Genomic DNA, 8,467 nt, shown 5'->3' with positions numbered 1-8,467 from the left:
CCTCCACCTGATACTCAGATTGTGGAAGAAGCCTCTATTCACTGACAGTCAGCACTGCTGGGGGAAAATATGCACATGCCTATACGTGGCAGAGCTCGATGAGGTCATTAATGTAGGTGTTATTGTCATTACTCAGAGCTCCCTGCACCTGCCCTGAAAAGAGAACAAGCCCTGGCATGATGATCAACCTTTTCTTTTCTTGTAATTGCAGTTATACTTCTCTCCATCTCAAAGCCTGAGGGCAATGAAGTGACTCACTGCTATCCAGTGTGGAAACAAGTTTCAAACATGAGTTTCCACCTTGGCCACTGCTCTGCTCCTTGATATACTCCCACAAAACACAAGCAAAAGAACTTCTGCACTCACTTTGACCTCCCCACTGGCAACTTCCTCTTACCTGGGTTGGAAAATGCTATTTTCTTTCCCTTTGTTGTTAATACAGCTGAAGTGCTAAAACTGACAACGACTGACTGGGACTGGAAGTTAGGGAAAAAAACTACATGACAACAAAAAGGGTTATTTGAAAACCAGCTGTAACTGGAAATACTCTGCAAAATTTTGTCTATAATCTGTTACAGCTCTGATTTCAAGCTCATGGTTGCTATTTCTATGCCTTCCTTTTGAATAAAACAGTGAAAATTAAAAGTAAGCTTCAAGCAGGAGAGAGAAAACACAGAATTTTTAAATATTTAAGCTCCATTTAATATACCAATGGTAGAATCTGCTAACTTACCCAAGCCTATTTTCCTCAGGGAAAATATATATATTGTGAAATCTGTAAAATTCCAGATCCTTTGGCTATATGTAAATATCAGTTTATCAGAAGATGCTCAGATTGCGTAAGTCACACCTGTCTGCGGTTGCCCAGAAAAATCTGATCACTTAGATCTGTGTACCTCTAATCTATATGCTTTATGCTTCTGCTTTGGCAAAAGCAACTGCACTGGGCAGTCACAGGTATCAAAACCCAACAAATAAATGCTCCTGTGCAGCCAGACAGGTGCATTAAGCACTGCTGAGGGATGGCTTTAGTTTCCTGCTCCAAAAGCAACCGCTGAGTCTGTTGTGACTCTTTGTGCTAAAAACTAAAGCTACTCTGATCCCTTAGTCCCTGGATGCTGGAGGAAGCATGTTTCATGACTTCCAGCAGCTAACCCAGGTTGTATGGGATGTAGTGTTTGTTTCTCTCTATTGGTTGATTTATTTTACTCCCTTTGCCTTTTATGTTTTAGCAAAAGCTGAGGTGCCAACACAATCAGAGAATAACTGGGAGAGGATGTTCTAAAAACACTCAACCAGCTAATTGAATACAGTATGACAGGGAGAGCTGCCAGCCCTAGCTTGCAACTGAAATGCAGTCCACAACCCTGTGCACAGAGCTTTTTAGGGAAAGATGAAATTATTCCCGTTAATGGCAGAGTATTTTGAGAAATAGGTCAGAATCCCAGTGCTGTCCTGTCCTGCACCTGAAACTCTTCCCAGTGGTAACAGCAGTGTCACAACCTGCCACTGAAACACTGGGATAAGGACATCACTGCAAATGAGAATCCTAATGAAAGCTTCAGGTATATCCTCACCAATGAACTTAATTATTCTTTTGATTTTATGGCACAGAATTCTCTTTTAAGAGGTGAATGATTTGATGACACCAAAATAACCTGTGTGGAGTTCAAGTGCTTGAAAGTAAAAATTAGGAGAAAAAAATCTAAGCTGATTATAAGACAATAAAATAAGTGTCCTGAATTCTAAAAGGAGGAGAGAAATTATGAGTTTATGTAAATTCCCCTATGTCTACTGAAATGGCAATTGCTGATGTAATTTTGAAATATTTAATATAATTATTGCTTCAGAGGCTTGGAATCAGGTTCCCTTTTTCTCTGCTTGCAACTTGGCTTTTAACTGCTTCTAATTAATCTTAAATGTAATTTGCATGGTAAGTCATACTTACATTACCAAAACAGTCTAAAAGGGTCTTACTCTACACAAATGTCCCTCAGTACATGTTATTATGAAAACAATTAATGTAACTGAGATTAGTTACATACTTTAATGCCTTGATCTCTATGATAATCCTCTTTAAGACTTTTGTCTCAGTAAAATGAATACAACAAAAACAAACTTTGTCCAATTTGTGAAAACCAAGCTCAGTCTGTGTTGGGGCCATCTGAAGGATCAGACCTTTCGCATCTCTAAGTAATTTTGTGCCCAGCAGGCAGCTGTAAATAGATCTTCATTTAAGCCTTCCAAGACACAGCTCTTCAGTAGAACAAGGTGGAAAATATTTACAACTTTTCAAAATGATATTTAAGCCATTAAGAGAGTTTTAAATAATTAAATACTGATAAATACTTCTAAACACTTTAGTGCCAATTAGCATAAAAGGTAGCTGAGTCTTTCCCAACACCACAACCATGACCACCTAAAACAACCCACTATTTTCCTGTACAGCAATGGGAGATTGATATTAGATAGCTCCTTGCAGGCAGTCAAATTAAGCTGCTATTAATTTTGGTTTTGGCTGCTCATGGAATTGAAAATATTACTGAAACTACTGCCATGGTCTAAGTGTTGGTTTTAGGAGGAGGTACCTGATTTGCAGGCACAGTGAGGACATGTGGCCATATCACATGACTCCACCACATTCAGCCCAGGCTGGAAAAAGCAGAGTTACCTGAGAAGTTCCTGAGTAGGCTGACTGGGCCCAGTAGGTTTCCCCTCAACTAGCTGGCTTTAGTTTGTTTTAGGACACAGCAATGTCTCTCTGAGCCAGGCAGCTTGAACTTTTATACTGGTGTTGGAGGTGCTCTGCAAGTGTCCCTGGCTGGGACACTTGCTTTTTCCCACAGTTTTTTCCTTGCAAACAGCCTGAGCCCTAGTCTGCATTTACTGCCTAGGGTTAGGGTTACACCTATGGTTAGGGTTCCAAAAACCACAAAGCCCAGAGCTCCAGGCACACTGCAGCTGCAAAAGGCATCCCAAGGGAAACATAAAATTGCCACAACAGGCCTTCCTTCACCTGGCCTTGCTCCCCCTGGGCAGCAGTGTGTCCTACCAAAAGCCTTTCCAGGACCAGCACAGTGACCCTAGGGTGAGGATTTAGGCCAAAACCAGATGTCCAGCAGCAGTGTGACCTCTCAATGTCAGCAGGGGAGCAGCAGCAGTGCGGCAGCTGCTGTTCAAGGGCTGCAGTTTGGGTGCTGCTGTTCAGGTGAAGCCTCTGGTCTCTCACCTGTGCAGCTCCTCAGTGGCACCCACTCAGGCTCAGGGTTCAGCTGAAGATGTTGCTCCTTTCAATGTGCTCCCTGTCCACATTAAGACCTCATGGACTTTCTCACTGAGGAACAAAGACAGAGGGCCTTAAATCTTCTGTAGCGTGAAGACTGGAAGCTGTATCACAGATTTCATGCTGTAATGGACACCTGGCTAAATCCCTACAGAGGATTATAACTTGCATTTTCAAACTGGTGAAGGCTGCTGAGGTCAAGCTGGCCAAGACTTAAAAAGAACCAAAGTAAATTTTCAAGGAGTGAGTCACTCCAACTGATTTTTTATACCACTGCCACAAGGTAATTAGATCAGATGCACGAGACAAGAAATAAATACAGCCTCCCTTATGTCTGGAGTGTGGCTATGTGGTAAATTACCACATTCAAGTCACACTTTTAGAAATAATGGAGTATTTCTGTTTTCCTTTTCAAAAGATCATTACAATTAATTCACTTGGTGCATGCTGTACGTTGTAAGTGATTAATTAGACAGTAATAGCTAACAGCAGCAATTGCCCTAATGCTTACATTTGGTTTCTAACCAGGAATTACTTGTTTACCATGACAAAGCCAGATTATGAAACCATTAATTGTGAGATACTACTACACCTAATAAGGTGTTGTTCTGCTAAAGGCAAACAGTCAGTGAGGTGGAGGACTGGCAAGGTCCAGGATCTGGTGCATGATAATTGATGTTATCAAAGCCACTACATCCATTAGCTGGTTTGAGAGCATCTTGGTCAATGTCTGCAGAATTACTGCTGTGATGATGACAGCAATGGCTGTAGACAAGAACATTTTACCATCAACAGCCTTTCATCACTGCAGTGACAGCATTTTAAGTTAAAGTGATTTAAGTTAAGAAAGAAAAAGTGCTAAAACCTGAGTGGAAGATTTGATGCTCTTTCAAGTGCTCCCAAGCGAAGGCATCTGGATGCCCAGACTAGCACTTTGAACTCTGAGCTGCAGGCTGAACAATGTACATTCTTCAAAATGAGCAAAAAAGAGAATAAAAGCATGTTTAAATCAATACCTTCTGGGGAGACTTAAAAAGATTAAACCAGGGAGGATGTGACTGGACAAAAATAGACAATAATGCTTAACAACTTCATGCACTTTTAAGCTTGAAAGTACATTGTAGATTATGGTCCTGATCGTGAAACAAACTCGGTGTAAGAAGGCCCTTGTAACTCAGATTTAGAAATTATATTTAAGCCTCTAAAAATCTGGCACTTTTGCTGTGTGGCACACAAACCTAGCTAATTATTCTTCATGACAACACCTCCACGAGGTATGGAATCCTACACCAAATTTACATATAGATGCAGAATTAGAGAGAAATGCTTTTGCGTGATGAACTCGGTAATCCCTGATTATATTGTACTGTTGCTTGCAAAGCCTTTTGGTAGATCATGTGAAGGTATTCCTGGCATACAGAACAGTTCTCAGATTACTGCCTCTTTTCAATACTATGGATTGAAAATGCTGCATAGGAAAACATTTAATATTTGCAGCACCAAATGCATTGGTGCATTTGCCAAAGGCATTTACTTCCTAGAAGAACATTCTCTATTTTTAGTAACTTTAGTTACTTTTTGAAAATGATTTTCAATTTACTCTGTGAGTCAAATGGCGTTTTGTTTCCACTGAAATATTTCTACCCACTTCTGGGGAGTGAAAATCCTTCTTTTCCTCACTGGTAGCTTTCTGCTGCTGAAACTGTCTCTGACTTGGCAACCTTGCTGATGTAACTTTGGCCATTTGATCCTTCTGGCACAACCTTATGGCAGATCTTACTGGAACCGACCCCAGTGTGGTTTTGTTATTTCAGAAACTCAATATTGGTGTTTTCCTCTTGCATCAGCAGGTATCTGGCAACATAATCACTTTCCTATTTATAGGTTTTGCAGTGTCATGCCATGCCTGATGCTGGGACCCCACTGTGCTGAGCTCTGGCTGAACAAGACAGCAAATGTTCCAAGAAAACTGAGTTTCTTTTATACCAGATGAATACCTGGATTTAAGTAACTGAAATGCAGGGGGTATAATATCCCCTTCTCTCAGAACAGTGGCACTTGTCCTGGCTAAAGCAGCCTGTCCCTGAGAGCCCTCCTTGGACAAGGCAGCAGAGGGTATCCATCTCCAGCATCCTGCTCAGCTCAGCACTTGTGTCTGAGGCAGTTTTCCAGCCATCCTGCTGCCCTGCAGGAGCTCTGGCAAGGAAACAGTGCAGGAGGTACAGAGGGTGTCCTCAGCTGGGAATAGCTTATGCTGCCACTAACAACAGCTTGGGGTGTCCTTGCCTTAGCTGTTGTGCTCTGATACAGCTCTCATCCTGCTCACTTTCTGATTACTTTGGGCTATCCATGGATTAGAATGGGAGCCATTGAGAAGGCAGAAAGAAGTCTAAAACATTAAAGCTGAAAGGTGCCATTCCTGAGCAAGGAAAAGCCAGTGCAGAGGGAAGTTGGTCCATTATTATGAACAGATGTTATCAGTGATCACAGTGAGCATCAAAATCTGAGAAATTAAATCATCCTGGTGGGGACAGGAGAAATCAGGGTGCTGGAAACACTAAAATTTTTTTTTGTTGTTGTTCCTTTGTTGTTATAAATGGTTTTGTTCAGAGTTTTGGTCCATAAAAGAAAACTGCATACCAAAAAGTTTGAGAAACAGGTTTTGATAGCATGGAAGACCCCTGCAGGCCTTAATGTCTTCCCTCTCCCAGCCTGGGAGCAGGGATTGATGTCCCTGACCAGCCCCACCTGGGCCCCAGGCCAAACCCTATTTAAGCTCAGTCTCTGTTCTGATGCACTGCTTGGCTAGAAGAGTACTGGTACTACCAGAAGGGATGCAACAGCTGGGAATGAAGTGAAGCAGTGCAGATAAATTGACTGGCTTAAGGGCAACATGAAAATGCACCCTAAATAGTGAACAAAGAGCTAAATTATGCCTGTGCTGTTGTACTGATGCTTAAGTGAATGAAAGGTCACTTACAAACAAAAATAGCTGCTTGCATGTGCAAGTGTTATGTTGTAGAAGACTACTCAGGGAATGTGTGTGTCTGTTGGACTTAGACACAACCATTTTTGTCACAACAAAATGAATTTCACTGCATATGTCCCCCCAAGGCATCATTATAATTTTATTCTTACAGAGAGCAGCAGGATTGAGGACAACAAATTCAGATTATTTCCTTTCTGACAGATGTAAACATAGCACCTTCAAATGCTTACCCTGGTCTGCACTGCAGGTATTGCTGTTGCAAACTCAACAATCTAAATTCAGGTATTAAGAATTCTGTTTTTTCTACTGGAAATACTTTACTTCCTCTGTATTTACACACCTGTGTGAGCATGCTGTATATTTTTAATTTGTTTTGCCTGATAATTTTATTATTTCTTGAAAGTGGAACTGTAGAATATGCTACAGCTGGGAAGTACAGCAGTGTGATGGAAGGCATAGCTTGTTATGTCATTGTGATTGTAGGTTTTATGTTTTATTCTGAATAGTGGCAGGCTGTGTTAGTGCAGATAGCCAAAGGCACTGTACCAAGCTATTCCGATTGACAAGAAGTTGATACAAAACTATTTTCATGCACAGAAAAGCACAACTCCTTTACTAGGAACTAGTTAAAAGGGAAACTAACAAAACCAAATCCCAAACCTTTCCTAGCTTTGTGGAGACAGAGTTCTTGTTTAAGTATTCACCCTCAGAAACAAGATCTTACAATTTATTTCTCACTGGTGATCTTCACCAACTTAAAAGATGCTATTTGATTGCCTAGATATGCAGCTACACAGTCATTCTGCAAAATCTGTGGGATATTGACTATGAATTATGGCAAGACAATGAGCAGAAGAAAACCAAATCCTCCACGGTATTCATTAATGGTTGCCTGTGACAAACCACTGTCAGCTTTAATAGTTTTCCTGGGGTGATTCTTGCTTCCTCTGTGGGAGACTTTTGAGATTGCTAAAGAGGATTCCTAAGTTGTAGCAATAGTTAAATAACTTTCATCAAATGTAATGCAAAGCAGTTAGAAAAAAGTTATCTTCGATTTCATTTTATTTCTTCATAAAGAAGTAATCTTTTTAGAACAGATGGTCTAATCAAATACCTGCACAACCATCACTAAGTAATGCCTATATTCACTAGAGCATTACCAGAACAGTGAGCTGATGTTTTACTAATCACCCCAATGAGAGAAATGCTGAGTGCCATTCAATAAACAGTTAATTTCCCACTGCTGGACTAGCTTTTCCTTTGTTATCATTGAAATCAGACAGCCTTTCCAAGCCAGGGCAGGCTGTCTTCCCCAGCTTTGACAGTCCTTGATTTTGCGTGCTATCACACCAGTTTGAATAGGATGCAGTGTAGTAGCTGTGAATGAGGATAGCAAAACCAGGTCACTTAAAGCTGTAAAAAAACTTCAATCCACAATATGTAATATTGCATGTTTATGTAATGTTTTGCATACTACTTTTTAGCTCTAAATCTCCAGATTACTTACAACCATGTTCAGCTGCCCACAAAGTTACAGGTGCAAGAGACCAGACAAAGAGGTGAAGTAATTAGTGCTCAGACAAGTGGTGGCTAAGCCAGACCCTCTTCCTTTGCCTCAAGGGCCTTTGTTTCAAAAAGAATTTTTTTTATCAATTTTCTTTTCAAAGAAAAATATTTTAATTAATGCTATGGCTAATGCCATAGAGAAAAGAGAGTGCAAAGCCAGACCACAAATAAAATGGACTAAAGAGACAGAAGAAATTCTTTTCTTGATAGGGATATCTCAGCTGTGGTTTTGGGACTGTCTGCATCTGTAGACACTGTTCATCGTACTCCAGAGTGTTATTAGTTCTGTGTGCTCGTGGACCTCTTGCAATTTGTATTTCTACAATAACTGTAATTTTATTTCTGATTCTTAACATCAGTATTATTTTTGACAATTTTGGACCTACTAATACATCTATTGCTATTTTTAATAAGTTTTAGAGCTAATGGATTGGCACTGAATGTCAAACACCACAATTAGAATTGCTGACATTATGCAGAAACACTGTTCCTAATATCTATAAACCCCCTTCCCCCCATCTTATTATTGCTACCAAATCTGCACTCATTTCTGTTGAATTTGGTGTTTTGTGGTAGGATTTCCAGGCTTAGAGGACCTTTGCATGTATGTGACCCACTTAAAGGAAGAA

General features: G+C 40.5%; 1 protein-coding gene across 13 annotated transcripts in view; it reads right to left on the bottom strand.

The window, feature by feature from the left end:
- The window catches only part of NTNG1 (netrin G1), a 147,457-nt gene that overhangs the window by 87,171 nt on the left and 51,819 nt on the right, over nucleotides 1-8,467 (bottom strand). Inside the window, exon 1 of one of the 13 annotated variants that reach the window (XM_074546199.1) lies at nucleotides 3,230-3,315. The exons of the other annotated variants lie outside the window; for them this stretch is intronic. The gene's annotated coding sequence lies outside the window, so the exon portion shown is untranslated. Of the gene's footprint in view, nucleotides 1-3,229; nucleotides 3,316-8,467 lie in introns of those variants that run through there. 13 annotated transcript variants of the gene reach the window in all.

This window comes from Zonotrichia albicollis, chromosome 8 (assembly GCF_047830755.1).
Source record: "Zonotrichia albicollis isolate bZonAlb1 chromosome 8, bZonAlb1.hap1, whole genome shotgun sequence".
Classification (NCBI taxonomy): domain Eukaryota; kingdom Metazoa; phylum Chordata; class Aves; order Passeriformes; family Passerellidae; genus Zonotrichia; species Zonotrichia albicollis.
The sequence above is the reverse complement of the archived record's forward strand: the minus strand, read 5'-3'. Positions and strand labels throughout refer to the sequence as shown.